Source organism: Artemia sp. Qi Xiang Cuo, chromosome 2 (assembly GCF_049724085.1).
Source record: "Artemia sp. Qi Xiang Cuo chromosome 2, ASM4972408v1, whole genome shotgun sequence".
NCBI classification, from domain to species: Eukaryota; Metazoa; Arthropoda; class Branchiopoda; order Anostraca; family Artemiidae; genus Artemia; species Artemia sp. Qi Xiang Cuo.
The window spans coordinates 66,373,520-66,393,127 of record NC_142795.1 but is presented as its reverse complement, the minus strand read 5'-3'; the positions used below and the strand labels follow the sequence as shown (position 1 = coordinate 66,393,127).

Here is a 19,608-nt window from a genome sequence, read left to right as displayed (position 1 = left end):
ATGTGGTCAATATACATCGTGCTAAAGCACATACTAAATATGTCTAAAAAAGCAAAAAGTTAACTGGCCGAAACATTTTTTTTCTTGCTTGGTCTAGACCCACAACCCAAGCAAAAAAAAAGTCTAGAAATTCAACCGTCTGCACGAATATTTACACACAGAAGGTTCGCCAAACGAATAACAATTATGGAAACTAAAGGTAAAAAATTGTTGTCAATTCCGCTTAAACAAGGTGATTTGCTGTAAACCCCCAGCAATTCCTGGGAATCTTAAAATGTGTCTTCAGAAATATTATCCCAAAGATTCTTGGTATGGTTTATCTACATATGTGGCTCTCATAGCAAAAAGTCCAGTCTAAGGAACGATTGTTGAATTTGAAGACTTTTTTCCATGGAATGTTTCATATGCGATGGTCTTTTGGAAAGCAACCTCCGATTGGCTATAAAAAGTAGCATCAAAATACTCGTACATGTTACTCTTCATATCAAATGAATTTGTTTCCTTTCAACTATTTCCTGAATCTCTGATTTTGATTAGATTTCCTGATTTTGGTTCAACAACCTTTGATGGCGTAACTTTAAATTTCTGTAGGAAATATATAATGAAGAAACTGTAGGAAATACGTTTGATTTCCCGATGTTTTTTTCATCAGCCTTGGATTACATAACTGTAGGTACGCATGCAAATGACAAGAACTTTACTCCCGTTCATTTATCCTGAATGTGCCTATGAATTTGTTTGAATGTTAAAAAATGACTTACTTTTCCGCAGCGACCTCCGCCATGCTTTTCCTTCCACCACTTTGTCTTCAAAATCAGAATTTTATTGGATTCGAGAAGTTGAAGAACAGCACTGCTAAAGGCACCAGTGAACGGAGATCCTGAAATAATGGAATATTCAATGGAATATTTTCCAATGAGAGGAAACGATCTTGTATTACCAGACCCCAAATGTCGGTAAATTATATTAAAAAATCTGAGATGACTTAGATTTCCCGTGGGCCTGATTGTTGAGGTTGGTCTTGCAGTGTTACTTTTGCTGAGTTCGAAATAAAAAAAAAAACGTCGGAAATTGACGAGCAAAAGGTATATTCTTACCACAAAAAAGCAGTCGCGGCTATTCACGGAAATATAGGAAGACAGGGGAAAGAATTGTATATTTCAAAATCTAGGGACGGGGGAATTTTCTTTTCAATTATTTCAACGAAAATAACAAAAAATCGATTTGTTCAAAGAAAATACCGGAAAAGAGTGTTTCTCAAAATCTAGGGGGAGGTGAATGCCCCCTATTCCCCCCTCCCCGATCATCGCCACTCAAACAAAGAGACTTGGTTTGCTTAATATAGGGTGATCTAGTCTTTGTAGTAATGTTTGATTTAGGTACTTTTGTTTTTGGTTATAATTTTTCGAAACATTTGGCAATGCTGCAGGAATCCTCTGTATGACGAAAACGGTTCCTAATCCAGTATAATGTCTATACAGCAGTTTCTAATAGTAATAAAAAAAAAGAATAAAGAACCAAGAAGAGAATCAAAAGATAAACCAGAAAAGAAAATATTTTAAACCTACTAGCATAAAGTGAAGAAGGGGGGATAGAGAGGAAACCTTGATAATGGTCAAAAGAATCTCCCTTTCTCCTTTGCTGAAAGAAGTGAAGTGGCGTAAAAAGCTTCGTTTCACCCCCCCCCCGGGATTCGGAGTTTCACAAATAAAACAAAGGCTAACACATACCTAAAAAACGCATACTAGGGGAGGCGTAAATTAGTAAAACAAAAGAAAACAGGTACAATTTATGATCAGTTACATTAAATTAAGGGAAAGCAATGACAATAATTATCTTGAGGGGGGCAGACGGCCCATCATTGCTCACATGCTTGATTTCAAATTATGTATGATTTCGCACGAATTCTTTTGTTGTAGATAATTCTTTTCGTTGTAGATTAATCAATCAGTTCACGCGTGTGAAATATATTTCAACTCCCTCCTTTCTAGCAAAAAAGACAAAAAGTCTTCAACACCTGGTTTACCTTTTTTACCGTTTTGATATATTTATTTTGCTTTGAGTTCATGTCCCAAGCCCTCTATTAAAAGTATCTGGAATAGCCTAAGGTGAAAAGGTGTGCTCAAGACTTGCCATGTGGTAAAGCAACACCATAGCCTTTTGAATCTAAGTTTCCACCGATTTGGACAAGGTCACACTTCCTTTCAGTTTGGTATTCGATTGTGGCACTCTCAGTCATGAATGCATAGCCACCATTGGATTTGATTACTCGGTCAATGCCTTCTGGTGTATTCTTGTTGAAGACTGATGGACGAGCTGATTCCATAAAGGACCACATTCTTTGATAAGTTGGTATTTTAGAATCCTAGAAAATTAAATGATACAAATTATAAATAAAAAAGAGCAAATAACTAGATTTTATAAGAATATTTTGTCCTGGAAAGTCAGATCGTACGACTAACAAAAATAAAGAAAAGTAAGAACGAATAATTAAAAATGCTGAAGATGTTTTTATATGAAACGTTTGTTGATAACTATTTTTGTTCGTGCATCGATATACAAACATTGACTAATATAACTTTTCAACTGAAATTTGGGGAAGCATTTTGACACAAATTCAAAAACGAAACCTTTAACTATATGACCTGTTTCCACCACCCAGCGAAACTTTATTGATTGAATAAATGGATTTTATTTCTTACTAAAAAAGACATGAGTTTCGCTAGAATAGTAATAAATAAGTACAAGAAAAGAAACAAAAACAAAACATACGAGAGACATGTAAATGTAAACAAAGGAATTAAGACTAAACAGGCAAATCTAAAATAATTGTTAAATAATCAAGAAATGAGGTATGTGCAAACATAAACAAGCAGAACCAGAGATAAACCATAAATGTAGCAAAAAGTTGCAGTGTTCTTTTCCCTTTAAATTTTTACGGAGCCTCTTAGTTCTTTTCAGCATTACACCATAGGGATCGGGGATGTTTCAACTATAACTAACCACAGTGGCGCGAACTTATGCTGCAAAGGAAATACGGATAAGGATTAAAATCTTCCACAGTCGTTGATAGCGCATAGGGCATCAAACCAACGGTTCAGTTGCTGCATCTTTTTTTACAGGGACAGAAATTGAACCTACAATCCAACCCTGCAACAGCGAGAATCAAACGCTGGTCCCTTATTACCAACCATAGCATCGATCCACTGTGCTACCATACAGTTCCAAGAAAGTACACGTAGGTAAACAAGGTAATGATGTAATTATAATAGGATAAATGAGGCATTGGTAAACATACCCTAGGTAAATATAAAAGGAATGCCACCCATCTTCATATCATTTTCTAAAAAGGATTGTTCTTGCTGTAATATTTTCTTTAAGCGTGCGCTAGCATTCTTTCGACGGAGACGTGTATTTTTTACTTGTATAGAAACCAGATAATAAAGAAATATCATTAAAATATGGGATAGGTAAATAGCCACCGCGGAACCAAAACAAAATGCCGCCAATCAAGGGTAACCATTCAATCAGTTTAGAGAAGCAGACATAAGTAACTGGTTTCGCCTGCTTCAAACCCCTTAGGCATAATCCTTTGCTCTGGATGTGTAAGAAACAGTGTAAAAAGCTCGCGAAGGCACGTGCTGCCCGCAGTAGCAGTTTTAGACTTCATAATCTGGGGGAGGGGGGCAAGGTATACCATAAGAGTGTACAAATATAAAATAAAAGGAATTTAATGTCAGATGTCAGAAAAACTGGAGGGGGCCGGAAGCAGCTGCCCCCGTACCCAGGCCTGAAACTGCCACTGGCTGTCCTTAATACAGCAAAAGGAAAGAACTTACTCTGAAAAACGCAATAGTAGAGCCGCTTCCAACGCAACCATATTTAATTTTAGTTTGTTTAGCTAAGTCTTCCGCTGATTCAATTGGCGAATCCATTCTTTCAACAGTTAAGAAAGCAGCCAAGTTGGCAGTGTAAGAAGAGATCATAATCAGGGTAAAAAACCACCACAATGCAGCTACCAAACGAAGGGATACTGCCCTAAGAAATATAGAAAACAAGCAATATCAGCAAAATAAATGAGGAAATAAATATTTTATTTGTAAACTATATTAGTAGGAATATTAAAAAATTCCCACGAAACAATTCATATGCGATGTGAGGCGAAAAACACCTGGTCCAGCGGCAAGATCAAGTCAAGTTTTTATTTAAAAATATTTATTTATTTTTAATTCATTTAAAGTAAAAATAATTCTTAGATGAATCCTCTCAAAAACATTTAAATCTTTATTATTATTTGGTTTCGAATTTGAAATAATTATCCTTATTAAGAATTTGAGTTAACGTTATTTCGATATAATAGCATCATAGCATCTTGAATTTTTATGAACCCAAAATAACTTTCAAAAGCTATCAAAAGTAAATTTTATTACTTTATTTGTAAATAAATACTGCATAGACATGTTTATACATATTTGTCTTTTAGCAATAGAACATGGAAGTTAAGACATAAAGGGATGAAATTAATAGTCTTATTGCTAAAGAAAACAAATTTAATAAAATTGAAATAATTTTTTTTTCAGCGTTTTCAAAAATGTATAACACTATAAACAGAAAATTGTATTTTCTGTACAACTATTTATTATACTAAGAATCATTTATATTTTCTGATTTTCTGTTTTAATTTTTTTCTTTTATATTTTCTCATATTTTATTTATAAATTTCGTATCAACTAATCTTTTTTGTATTAATGATTTCAACAGAAGTTCAAAGCAGCATGTAGAAAACTGAGCTTTTCTTCTATTTACTTGTATTATTTTTGTTCGTACGTGGGAAATATAAAATATTACCTTAGCTATCATTATTTTCATCAACGTTATTTGCCTGCAAATTAACGTTATTTAGAATAGAAAAAGAAAAAAAACTACACAAAGCTTAAAAACGTTCCTTCTTACTTATAATGAAAGTCTCTCGGTGAGTATTTTAAAGCGTTCACTGAGTATTTTTGCAGCGGAAAACTGCGTCTAATCTTAAAGAAAAACTTATAAATCGTTTATGCTATGGCTTTCGCAAACCTTGGATGTTATAATAGGGTAGGGGCGGATCTAGAGGATAATCTTGGGGGAGGCCCAATGTGACAAGGGCACCAATGAGCACCATCTTGGGAGCGGACCCCAATGTGACGAAGGTGCCAATAATTGACCAAATTGACAAGTTTATTCTAAAAAAAGAGTATAAAATAGAAAAAATCAGGATAAGAGGGCAACAGAAAACAATCTTAGGGGGCCCGGGGTCCACCCCTGGATCAGCCAGTTTAACAGAGAAACGTCAAACTTTAACCTATTTCGTCGGTTTTATTTCCGATATTACAAATTTCTTCTTTATTTGCCACACTCAAAATAGAAAAATAATTGCTAAGGTCAGTGCCACTGATATTACACCTATTTTGTCGTAATATCAACTTAAACTTATTTTTTATCCTTTTACCTACGACGTGGGCCTGCATGATCCCCTAATCTGGTTGTTTAATTTGCTTGATTTTATACAAGTGCTAATTTTATTGTTAAGATTTTAAATCGTTACAATATTATTAATTTGCTGATTTTGATGTGTATTTTTCTTTTATTAAATGTGTATTTAAATAAGCATATATTGCTAGAGAAGACAGCTTTGATTAAGTCTAAAAAGCTACTTTTTTAATGACTAAGCGAGTGCCACTATAAATCCGTCCCTATTGTCATTATACTGTCATAACCTGTCGTTATGCTAATAATGATAATAATTGCATTGAAAGACTATCAAGCCACATATTAAAATGTTAAGATACCTCAATACTAATGTTAAACAAAACAAAACTGAAAAATAAAAAGATAAGAAATTTATAAAAGACATACCAAATTTTAGCAAAGTTAGCGGAACTCGTGAAGTAGGATTATCTTATTAAGTTGAATAACAAAGTTACCAAAGGCAAATATATACTTCCATGACTTTTAAATTGAGACAGATAGAGTAGTTCGTCATTACAATACTCGAAAATGACCCCCCCCTTTGAAAACACTTGATACAACATCTTACATTGATGTACAAATCTTGGCATATATGTTTCTGATCTGTATGCTGAGAAACCGAAATACGCATATTCAAATTACCTGAATAAAAAATGAGCATCCTTCTTTTAATTTAATTTAATATTTTATACTATTCGTTTCTAAAAAGCACAATTTTTACTGCAGTAGGCGACATTAATTTCCATTACATCATTTTTGTAGAATAATTGTGGATATTCAGTTTGCTGAATTTAAAAAAAAAACTCTGAAGCTTAACACAATAAAAGGACACAGCTTTGGCTCTATTCGTGGGGTAAACTTGTTTTGCACCGTTTTTCTGATGTAACCATAGATACTCAATTAACCTTATCTGTCTCTACTTTTATAAGCACTTAAGACAACATCTTACTTTGGTGCAATATCAGAGCCCTGTTGCATAAGGGATCCGATAGTAAACCACGTGCAATTCTGCATGTTGAAAGTGTTCTCAAGAACATCGGACTCCTTGCAAGGATGGGGGCTGTCCCATTCATCTGGGGTAATTCTGCAAGTCAAAAGTCACAGCAAATAACACACAAGCAACCAATAAAATCGGGGTAAAAAATAGATCTCTTAAAAAAATTGTTCTTTACAGGATTCCATCTTTTTCTTAATATAATTCGGTTGGAAAAAAATAAGAGGCAAATTATAGTTAGGCTATATAAGGACTGTACCTTAGCTGTTGCTAAATTAAAAATAAAATTGGAGGATAAAGCATTCAAGAGGATCAGGTGCTCCTTTCAAGGAAAAATCGGACGAAAAGCGGCACATGCAGAAGAAACAGAATATTGAACTTAATTCACGCATCAACGGTCCATGAAACCCACTCTGGACATTCTCTACAACTCTACAGCTGCACTTCCATGATCTTAAGTCAATTTTGCTAAATAAATGAGAAAATGTACAATATCATGGGGTTATAGGATGTCTGTGACCAAATATCGAAAATTTAAAGGCGGTGTTTTTCTTTTTTTTTAATAAATTGAGTAACCCAATCTCAAATGTAAAATCATATTTATTTATATATTTATCGAAACAGTAATCAAATGTGCCTAGAAACAAGCATTAATTAAGTTAATGATTTTAATACCATTTCTATAGCTTCAAGTTCTTAGGTGAACCTCTTGAAAACCCAGGGCTAGGAAAAATACAGAATGTTTAATCTTCTATTTTAGTGAAACAATCATATTATCTCCCTTAACGTAAAAATCTTAAATTTGAAAATTCAACGAATATCTAGTAATGACATAGCATATGTATTTACAAGGTCAACGCCATCTTCCTAAGCTGATTGTCCTAGCCACCTTCGCTAGCCCCTTTTGTATGTAAAGCATGTGCGAAGCTTTATCTTGAAGACAGACTTAGGAGATATTTTAGCAAAAAGCACTCACCCAATTCTAGACTCCTCAACCCTGCTCGAAAAACTCATATATCATAATATCATAATATATAATATCATAACGAATATGATACTCTGGACTAAACCATATTTAGGCTAATAAAAAAGAAGGAGACAACATTGAAATTTAGACCCTTGCCCCTTACCCAAATTACATCTTACCTTAAACCTTATCTTAAAAGTTATAAGGTAATAGAAAGCTTATTATTAATAAATTGGTTTCTGCCTCTTATTCTTTTTTATTTTTCTTTCTTTCTTTATTTTTTTCTTTTATATTTTTCACGTAAAAATATTCACACTTCTAATCAAAATACAAACACTATAGATTTTATCTTCAATACCACTATTTTGTTTTTAGACTGATTTACTAATTTTACATCGTCCTTAACTAAAAAACGGTTAGATTTTTTAACACCAAGTTTGTTCTCATGATATAATTATTAAAGAAGAAGTAGCTTGGCTGGTTAATTTACTTAAAACAAAAAATTACAGAAGATAAAAAAATGATAGAATTAAAATTACATATAAATGTATTTAAGAAAATTACAGATTTTTTTTTTTTGAAAAAGTAAGTTTAGTCTTCAAAAAGCATGCTAAAGGAGAATATGGCGTATGCAAAGGTTTTCAGAAAGACGCAGACTTAAGAAAACGGCAAAACACAGCAAACTCGGGTGTCTTTTTATTAACCTACTTTGGTAGATAATCACAGCCTTGCTGCATAAGTGAACCGATTGCAAACCAAAGGGAATTAAGAAGATTAAACTGTGTCTCTAATTCTTCTGGATTTGGACTACATGGATGAGGATTCAACCATTCAAAAGGTGTTATTCTAAAAATATTGAGACCATCCTAAGAATTAACTGGAAGTGGTAAGTCAGAAACAATCTAAACTCAAAAACCTCTAAAAATCAATACTTTGTCTCTCCCTTTCTTTCTTAAAGGATAAAAGTAAAACTGAAAAATATATATATATTTTTAAATTGACTTTGATATATGCGCAACCTCTGGTAGCAGCAGACACCAAATAAATACAAAAAAAATAACAAAAAACTGGGTAAAAATCATCATGGTTTACAATAATCCCTTTAAATCCATAGAAGTGTGAAAGCCACAGGCAAGACCTTACACAGGAGCATTTAAAATGATAAGATCCAAACTCCAAAAGCGAACAAAAAAATAAATAAATAAAAATAACGGTTTTTTCTCTCTCTTTCTTCAAGGATACAAATAAAAGTTCAACAAAAACAATTTCGTTTCGATTTAACTTATTCTCTTAACACAGAAAATCCTTCAAAAACACAAAATAGCATTAGAATCCTTATGCCAAGCCTCTATTTGTTGGTCAGGAATTATATATTGCACAGATAAAGTTGCAAATTCTTTTCCTGAATATTTTAACTTAAGATTAAGAGAAATAGTATGGATTTTCACACTATATGTATAAGTGTTTCTTAGATTAAAATAATTTTTCGATTTTTCATGGTTCGTACATTCCAACGCAGCTTAAAAACTGATTTCCAAAAGCCCTCCAACTATGTTTCAACACCATATATGCAAGGTTTAAAACAATTATTTCAGCTAAACAAAAAGTTACTATATTTATGTTTGATTCAGAAGATATAATTTGATTGGTGGCCAAGGTCGTATCCAGGATTTTTGTTCAGGGGGGGGGGGATATTTTTGTGCGAAGGGGGGGGGTATAAAAATAAACCTAAAAAGTCATCAAAATTTGTTTACATGCATTGTTTACGTTTTTACGAGTCGGACAAAAGTTTCGAGGGAGAGGGATTCAAGCGCGGTAACCCCTCCCCTGAATACGGCCTTATTGGTGACTAAGTAGCCAAATTAAACTTAGAAATAAGTAAAATTCTCTTCAATTATGACTGAATCTACTTTATCATTAAATAAAAAAAACAAGCTTAAATAATAAACAAGGTTCGCAACGTCACTCTTATGCTGTTATCTAGAAAGAGACTGATCCGGTATACCAAATAAAGTAACAGCACTAGTTTAAAGAGGCACCGATTAAGTATTTGAATACCTACAATTTATTTCTTAAACTATTATGGTCGATAGTCATCATAATAAGGAGAATTGGACGAACATGAGAGACATTTCAATGTTGACTTTTTATAGAAGAACGAAAAACCCAGGAAATTTGTCTTACCAATAATAAAATGTCATAAAGATTTAAATCATCTATTCCTGACAAAAAATTAATGGAAAGACAATACTTAGCTTGATCATACAGAAGAAAAACACACTATGTAGACTTGTGATGATTAATAGCGCAAAAAGATAGTAAGAATGAAAAACTACTACATTGTGTTGCAAATAGGAAAACCACCTATTGAAAAAGTGATATCAAGAAATTAGCTTCAATTAAAAACCAATAACAGCAATTGAATTAACAACCAAGTAAACATTACTTTTTCAATCAGGGCAAGTGGCATTAATGGGTAATATGATTTTATCAACAACAGATAAATTTTGTGCTAACGTTAAGCTTGTATAGGGCATAAGACTATCTTCGGAGGAAGAGGGAACTTATTTTGGGCATTTCCTATATAAATCCGTAGAAATTTGTCGAGTAGAATAAAAACTAAAAGTCGAAGCAATTGCACCAATACACATTTTAAAGTGAAATTTTAACATATAGCTTTTCTTTAGTCAAATTGAAAGTGTAGAATTAAAATTTACGAGATATGCAGTTTTTCAGGCGTATTTAGGACAGAATTTACAACACTTCATTCATAGTAATAGGGAGGAAAGGTTGCTCCAATCCCCTAGCCCCCTCAGCCTGTATGCCACTAACATTCGCTATAGAGACCATTTGATTGATGTAGTCGTAACGGGCAACTATTCATACTATGTTGAAACAAATTATGCATATCCCGATTTTCTGTATTTTCTTTGTGGTTCACAGCAATTTCCTTTAGTATGATATGATTTTCGTCTTATTTGATTATTATCTTATTCCAATTTTCTGTATTTTCTTGGTGGTTCACAGCTATTTCCTTTAGTATGATTTAATGTTCGTCTTATTTACTTATTATCTTATTCCAATTTTCTGTATTTTCTTGGTGGTTCACAGCTATTTCCTTTAGTATGATTTGATGTTCGTCTTATTTGCTTTAGATAGCTAACTCACTTGCTTGTATAGCAATATTGCTTTATATGAAACAAAAGTAAAAAATGTCGTTATGGGATAAAAAGACATAAGGGACTTTAAGCTTCATCATCAGAAATAATTTTTATATAAACTTTATCAAATGTCAGTTATACACAAAATTAATCAAAAGTACATTTCGGGACGGGATAGAAAACACTTTACCTGGCAAGAACGAATAAAAGTACTGACACACCCAAGTATGCAGTTGCCATGTAGATCCAAACATCAACAGAAAACGGCAGCAAGAACGAAAAGAGGCTCGGGGGTTTCTTCTGAGCCTTTTTATACAGGATACTAATTCCTAAAATTAAATACGTTGAAACTCAAAATAGTTTTGAGTTTCAGTTCAACTGAAGTAGTTGAGCTGAATAGTTTAATATTAGCACTGTAGTAAAACAGTGTCCTCATTTATAAATATTATACATTAAACGCTATGAAAAAGCTATCTAATGGCTGTCCCGGTCTACAACTAAAAATATTTACTTATTATCAAATATTCTTGTGTTCAACTCTGACTGACTACAAGTCTTTCTACTAATTTTCCTTTAATTTGTAAGTACAAAAATTTATGGAAGTCTCTATGCAGCAATTTTTTGAGGAGGCAGGGAGAAAGGCAAATCTGTAAAAAAAAAGACAGAGAATACAGACAACTTATACGACACTTTTTTCTTTTACATCTAATAAATTTAATTTTTTGGATTCTTATAGCATTTCAGGGACAAGGCATGAACCTCCTCTGACGTATGCCTATATTTATTATAATTGAGGGGAGCTGATGGATAATAAATTATTTAAGCATTAAGACTGCATCCACATTAAAACAACATCTTAATGTATGGGATTTGCATAGCTAATTAAGAGTAGAAAAAGTATATAGGTTGATTGAAACAATTTGGAAAAGCAAGCTGTATTTATTTGACAGGAAATTAAATATAATGTCTTCAAAACTGATAAAGCAAAAATGTTACACAATTCAATTTTTGCGTAGAAAAACTGGAGGATTTATCTAGGAGGGAGGGGCAGCAGATTTAGAAGAAGCGTATTGGCCCTCCTCAACGCCTCACTCTTTACGCTAAAGTTTTTTATTGTTTTAAAAAATAAAGTTGTGAGACAGAGTCAAACTTTAGCGTAAAGAGCGAGGCGTTGAGGAGGGGATAGCCCCTTTCATATACGGAATTAATTTCTGTTCGTTTTAAGTTTCAATGTCGCTCCTTACTTTCAGTTTAAAAAACTTGTTTTTTTTTCTGATCGTTTAATTTCTGATCGTTTTTTAGTTAATGCAGCTTTTATTTTGGCTCACCGTCATTGAATATGTAAACAAAATTTGCATAAAAATTTTACTTTTCTTTTGCTAAATGGCTGTCTCTAAATTTGGTTCTGACGTAATTTACAAATTAACTTACGTAACGAACTTCTATATTCGTATATTTTTCTTCTGGCAAAAAATACAAAGTTGCAGATTTTTGCAGATATGAGCTTGAAACCTATGTAATAGGGTTTTCTGATACGCTGAATCTGACGGAGTGACTTTCATTAAAATTCTTTCACTTGTAGGGGATGTTTCCCCCCTCTTTAAAAAATCAGGTAAATTTTCTCAGGCTCGTAGCCTTTGATGAGTAATACTAAACTTAATAAAATTTATATATTTAGAATCAGCATTATAAGTATTCTTTTGATACATTTATTGACATCAAAATTCCGTTTTTAAACCTTTCGATTACTATTGAGCCGTATCGCTTGTTTTTTTTTATTGTTTTTTTATTACGTATATTTTATTACGTGTATGATGGGGTTCTCCCCTTAGTTAATACCACGCTCTTTACGTTAAAAGTTGAAAATTTTAATTCACAAACCCCTGAATCACAAAGGCCGTTTAATTAGAATAGATAGCTCTTTTGAAAGCACTAAAAAAACTGTAGCGTAAAGAGCGAGGTATTGACTTGGGGGAGAACCCCCTAATATACGTAATCATTTCTGTTCGTTTTAAGTTCTAATGCTGCTTCTTACTTTCAGTTGAAAAAACTTGTTTTTTTTTATAATTTAATTTGTGATCGTTTTTTAAATAATGCTTGGAAATCCGGCGCCCCCTTCATAGAAATGTCCCTTACCCCAAAGAAACATCCTCCACGGAAAGATTCTCCCGAGTAGCCCGCTCCTCCATCCCCCCCCCCCTCCCCACCAGAAAAAAAATCCTTCCTGAAAATGTCTGTACACTTCCCAATAACCAATACATATGTAAGCTATGGGCAAAGTTCCTAACTTGCAGCCCTTCCCCTGGGAACTGTGGGGGATTAAGTCACCCTAAAAGACATATTTATTAGATTTTCGACTATGCTGAACAAAATGGCTATCTCAAAATTTTAATTGGGTGACTTTGAGAAAAAAAGAGCGTGGGAGGGGGCCTAGTTGCCCTCCATTTTTTTGGTCACTTAAAAAGGGCACTAGAACTTTTAATTTCCGTTCCAATGAGCCCTCCTACAAAATCCTAGGACCACTGGGTCAATACGATTACCCCTGGGGAAAAGAAAGAAAAAATAAAATAAATAAATACGCATCCGTGATCTTTCTTCTGGCAAAAAAATAAAAAATTCCACATTTTTGTAGATAGGAGCTTGAAACCTCTACAGTAGGGTTCTCTGATACGCTCAATATGATTTTGTAATTTTCATTAAGGTTCTATAACTTTTAGGGGGTCTTTCCCCCTTTGTTCGAAAATCAGCCAAATTTTCTCATGTGCGTAACTTTTGATGGGTAGGACTAAACTTGATGAAACTTATATATTTGAAATCAGAATTAAAATCTGATTCTTTTGATGTATCTATTGGTATCAAAATTTCGTTTTTAGAGTTTCGGTTACTATTGAGCCGGGTGGCTCCTTACTTACAGTTCGTTACCACGAACTGTTTGATTGACGAGGCTCAATCTTGGTATTTTGAAACCAGATGGATTTCGGTTACAGATATAAAGTTAGTCTTTTTTTTATTTTATCGATCGCTGAAAGTCCTTCGGCGTCAAAAAAGTAATATAACGTCTCTAAGCCTACTAATGAGAAAAAGCTAGAATTAGTCGACTATGTCTAGTTAGCATCCCTGCACTCAAAATCTAAGAAACCTTTAAATCCATATTCGTAAAAAGAACACATTTTATGTTTTCAAACTCCAAAACATCCACTGTTCTTTTGTTGCTGTTGCTTTTCTTCTTTTTTATAGCAAATATTAATTTCAGTTTTTGTTTTGAGTATCTTAAATTTAATTATTTTTTACATTTGTCGATACGAGAAAATAATCAGGATATAAAAAGCTCATTTCATAAGCACATATTAAAGAGAAAGAAAAAAATGAAAGAAATTACGACCATTTTGATATCCAAATGGACACGATATCGATACCGAGACACGATAAAACTATCGATAGTGCGTGTTCAGTTTCCTTGGCATGAAATTGAAAAATACAAAAAAGGTAGGAGCGTAAATAAATCCCTTTTTGTGTGGATCACTGCTAACTTAATACCTGTGTTCAAAAATGGAGTGGTAAAGTCTACTGCTGTCTCCCGATCATAGTTGATGGATAGATCGCCAATAGCAAGGTCCGCTTTCTGGTCCAAAAGCTCTTTAATCATTCCATTCCACTGTCCATTGGCGTCTAAACTCCCATAGTTTCCATCCTCCACAACATGTAATTTTATAGTTAAACTTCAAAATTTCAGAAATATCTTTTATGAGCTCAACAGCAAATCCTTCAAATCGGTCATTTCCTTCAAGGCCAAGAGCCTCCCAATCGGGAACAAGCATTACATGCGGCTGAGTCTGCAAAAAGGAACACAGTAAAGTGCCTGTCTATAGAAAAAAAAATTAAAAAAATTAAAAGTGGCATTCTAAATCAACGATTACACCAACCTAGTGCTAAACACATGTCTGTACTAATTTTCACCGAAACCGGCAATGCGGTTTTTCATCACTTCCCGATGTTTCATCAACTCTTTGATGCTTAAATGTTGTAACATGTTACTTCGTTTCCGAATTTGTTTCAGCAACAATGGACCAGTCTTGAGATTTGATATTAATGAGTCGCTGGAAATAGCTAAGATTAAAATTGATAACTTTTACGATAAAGGTAAAAATACACTCTCCTCCCATAACCTTTTTCCTATCTCCAAATTTTATTTGTGGTATGATATTTTTGATTTTTCGTTATTTATATTGCATGCATTCTGTTGTTATTTTCCTTGCCTATTGTATTCGTGGAAACATAATATGATGCTTGCAGAAGCTTTACAATGAACAGAATACATTACACTTAAAGTTTGTCCGTTATTTATTGAGGCTGGTATGTTTCCATAGAACGTTGAATCATACCCCAACATGAGACTTTTGGAGTTAAACATTCTATGGAAACACATTAGTTGTATTAACGTATCAGATACTACCCTAATTTTACCAATTAAATTAATTAAACAAATTAATTTGATTATTACACTTAAAAAATTGCACAGAGTCGCCAAACGCTAGATGGCACTGATATTTATTTTTTTCTCGACGATATCACCAGTTCCTACTCTTATAAGTTACCCATACTCTTTGGATTGCAGCTTATTGAGGTCTGAAATACAACAAGAATTGCAATAGGTCACAATAAGCGCTCTGGAACACAAATCCAATAATTACAATTCCTTCTTGAACGCCAAAAATAATACAAATTAATTACAATAAGCACTAGTTAACACCAGGGAAGACACCAGAGAACTCAGCATTGATTTTTAATGTCGGGCAATTGTCTCTAAACACAAAATAGATTCTACCAGAGACTTTTTTACCCTTAGAAAATTATAATTCTTACCTCAGCTAGAGACCTGATTTTAAATATATTATTGAAAGCAAGTATTCAAGGAAGCCAAAAATACTCATGTCTGCTGTAATTTCCTTGCGGTCGGAGCTTAAATCGAGAAAACCGTTTTTTATATTGATATTTCTGTATTGATATATTTTAGGATTCACCCTTTCTCTAGGATGAAAGAGAGAAAGCCTGTTCTTGACAGATCACAAATCGTGAATTCTACATTACAAGTAAGAATCAGGTTCAACATAAGTTTAATTAAACTTAAGAACAGAAATCAATACAAATATTTATATATACATACATATATATATATATATATATATATATATATATATATATATATATATATATATATATATATATATATATATATATATATATATATATATATATATATATATATATATATATATATATATATATATATATATATATATATATATATATATATATTGACGGTTCGGGTATACTGTTTGGTCCTAGGTAGTTGGATAGATGGGTAAGGTAAAAGCCTCGTTCAAGTGCACATTTGTCTCAATTGCTGGATTAGGACGACAGTTTTTTTTTTTTTTTTTTTTTTTTTTTTTTTTTTTGCCAAGTAATTACCTCTTAAACATAATATTTAACATAATATATTAAACATAATATATATATATATATATATATATATATATATATATATATATATATATATATATATATATATATATATATATATATATATATATATATATACTTTAAGAACTACAATATGTAAATCTAAAAAAGGTTATTATGATAAATTGAAAATGCGGTCGTAACTTTTCCAATATACCTGCTTCTGCAGAAAAGCACCATGAAGTTCATTTTTTGGGGGAAATTTGAGCTTCGTGGATTTATGAAAAAAAATTAATAATAGTTTGAAGATTGTGTCTACTCATAGGCGAACGATGTGGGCACAATGTGTTGTTTTTTGTTTTGTTTTCTTTTTCTCCATACCCGGGCACTTCGTATCGAAGGAGTTGTCGTAGAAAGTTCGAAAAGGAATCATTCGATTGCAAATTGGAGTGGCTAGTGCACTTTTTACTAGTCGAAAGTGATTGGAAGGCGACTAGCCCCCCCCCACGCCCATCATTCCCCCAAAAACATCCAATCAAAATTTTGAAATAGCCATTTTGTTCAGCGTAGTTGATTTCCAGATAGAAAATATGTTTTTGAGCAGGACACTCCCCCACAACCCTCGGGGCAAGGGTTTTAAGTTATGCCCTGGGGGCATATAAGGTTTTTATAAAAGGCGTTGTCTTAGAAACTTCCAAAAAAGACTCATTCGATTGAAAATTCAAACGGCTAGTGCCCGTTTTAATAGTCGAAAGTGATTGGAGGGCAACTAGCCCCCCCCCAAGCCCATCATTCTCCAAACACATCCAATCAAAATTTTTAGACAGCCATTTTGTTCAGCGTAGTTAATTTCCAGATAGAAAATATTTTTTTGAAAAGGACACTCCCCTACAACTCTCAGGGCAAGGGTTTTAAGTTATACCCTGGGGGCATATAAGGTTTTTATAGAAAGTGTTGTCTAAGGAACTTCAACAAGGGCTCATTCAATTTGAAATTCAAAGGGCTAGTACCCTTTTTAATAGTCGAAAGTGATTAGAGGGAAACTAGCCCCCCCCCCCAACGCCCATCATTCCCCTAAACACATCCAATCAAAATTTTGAGATAGCCATTTTGTTCAGCGTAGTTGTTTTCCAGATAGAAAATATTTTTTTGAGGATGATACTCCCCCACAACCCTCGGGGCAAGGGTTTTAAGTTATGGCCTGGGGGCATCTAAGGTTTTTATAGAAGGCGTTGTCATAGAAACTTCAAAAAAGGCTCATTTGATTGGAAATTCAAAGGGCTAGTGTCATTTTTAATAGTTGAAAATGATTGGACGGTAACTAACCCCCCTATAACGCCCACCATTTGATAGGCTGCGCCCTAGCGCTGCCTAAGTAAAGAACAATGTAGGCACAATGTGTTTGTTTTTGTTTTTCTCCATACCCGGGCACTTCGTATCGAAGGAGTCGTCGTAGAAACTTCGTAAAGGGCTCATTCGGTTGGAAATTGAAGTGGCTAGTGCCCTTTCTAATAGTCAAAAGTGATTGGAGGGATATAAGCCCCCCCCCCCCCACGCCCATCATTCCCCCAAACACATCCAATCAAAATTTTGAGATAACCATTTTGTTCAGGGTAGTGAAAATATGTTTTTGACGAAGACACTTCCCCACAACCCTTAGGGCAAGGGTTTTAAGTTATGCCCTGGGGGTAAGTTATGCATATAAGGTTTTTATAGAAGGCGTTGTCGTAGAAACTTCAAAACAGGTTCATTCGATTGGATATTCAAAGGGCTAGTACCCTTTTTAATAGTCGAAAGTGATTGGAGGGCAACTACCCCCCCCCCCTCCACGCGCATCATTCCCTCAAATACATCCAATCAAAATTTTGAGATAGCCATTTTGTTTAGCGTAGTTGATTTCCACATAGAAAATATGTTTTTGAGGAGGACAATCCCCCACAACCCTCAGGGCAAGGGTTTTAAGTTATGGCCTGGGGGCATGTAAAGTTTTTATAAAAGGCGTTGTCATAGAAACTTCAAAACATGCCCATTCAATTGGAAATTCAAAGGGCTAGTGCCCTTTTTAATAGTCGAAAGTGATTGGAGGGCATCTAGCCCCCCCACGCCCATCATTCTCCCACAAAAATCCGATAAAAATTGTTAGATAGTAATTTTTTTATGCGGATTTGATTTTCGGACAGATAATGTGTTTTTGGGGAGGAAACTCCCCCCAAATCCTTTTAAGCAAGAGTTTAAATTCATGGCCTGGGGGCTTATAAGGTTTTTAAAGCAGGGGATGTCGTAGAAAATTAAAAACAGGCTCATTTGATTGGAAATTCAAATGGCTAGTTTTTAATAGGGCCCTTTTTAATATTCGAAATTTATTGGAGGACACCTAGCCCCCCCCCCCCACGCCCATCATTCCCCAGAATACATCCAATCAAAATTTTGAGATAGCCATTTTGTTCAGCGTAGTTGTTTTCCAGACAGAAAATATGTTTTTGAGGAGGTCACTCCCTCACAACCCTCAGGGCAAGGGTTTTAAGTTATGGACTGGGGGCATATAATGTTTTTATAGAAGGCGTTGTCATAGAAACTTGAAAACAGGCTCATTCGATTGGAAATTCAAAGGGTTTGTGCCGTTTTTAATAGTCGAAAGTGATTGAAGGGAAAATAGCCCCCCCCCCCACCCCCCTCAGGCCCCCCACAACCACAAATCCAAATTTTGAGACAGCCATTTTGTTCAGCATACTTGACTTCCAGATAGAAAATATTTTTTTGACGAAGTAATTATCCCGCAACCATTACAGCAAGGGTTTTAAGTTATGCCCTGGAGGCATATGAGGTTTTTATAGAGTTGGTTGTCGTAGAAACTTCAAAACATGTTCATTCTATTAAAAATTTAAAGTGCTAGTGCCCTTTGGAATAGTCAAAAGTGATTGGAGGGCAACTAGCCCCCCCACGCCCTTCATTCCCCCAAACACATCCAATCAAAATTTTGAGATACCCGTTTTGTCTAGCGTAATTGATTTCCAGATAGAAAATATGTTTTTGAAGAGGACACTCCCCCACATCCCTCAGGGCAAGGGTTTTAAGAACAATGTGGGCACAATGTGTTTTTTTTTCTTCTTCGACAGGCACTTCGTATCGAAGGAGTTGTCGTAGAAACTTCGAAAAGGGCTTATTCGATTGGAAATTGGGGTGGCTAGTTCCCTTTTAAAAGTCAAAAGTGATTGGAGGGCAACTAGCCCCCCACCCACCCACGCCCATCATTCCCCCAAACACATCCAATAAAAATTTTGAGATAGCAATTTTGTTCAGCGTATTTGTTTTCCAGATAGAAAATATGTTTTTGAGGACGACACTTCCTCAAAGGCCTCGGGGCAAGGGTTTTAAGTAATGCCCTGGGGGCAAATAAGGTTTTTATAGAAGGACTTTTCGTACAAACTTCAAAAAAGGCTCATTCGATTGGAAATTCAAAGGGCTTGTGCCCTTTTTAATAGTCAAAAGTGATTGGAGGGCAACTGGCACCCCCCCCCCCA

At 34.1% G+C, this 19,608-nt stretch overlaps 1 pseudogene across 1 annotated transcript in view; it reads right to left on the bottom strand.

Annotated features, from left to right (window-relative positions):
* The window catches only part of LOC148955518 (glutamate receptor ionotropic, kainate 2-like), a 91,365-nt pseudogene that overhangs the window by 7,253 nt on the left and 64,504 nt on the right, over nucleotides 1-19,608 (bottom strand). The window contains exons 9-14 of the transcript XR_016143627.1: nucleotides 14,165-14,460; nucleotides 10,818-10,956; nucleotides 8,175-8,312; nucleotides 3,840-4,038; nucleotides 2,134-2,365; nucleotides 762-880 (exon numbers count right to left, since the gene is read on the bottom strand). The product of XR_016143627.1 is annotated as a glutamate receptor ionotropic, kainate 2-like (transcript). The remainder of the gene's footprint in view (nucleotides 1-761; nucleotides 881-2,133; nucleotides 2,366-3,839; nucleotides 4,039-8,174; nucleotides 8,313-10,817; nucleotides 10,957-14,164; nucleotides 14,461-19,608) is intronic.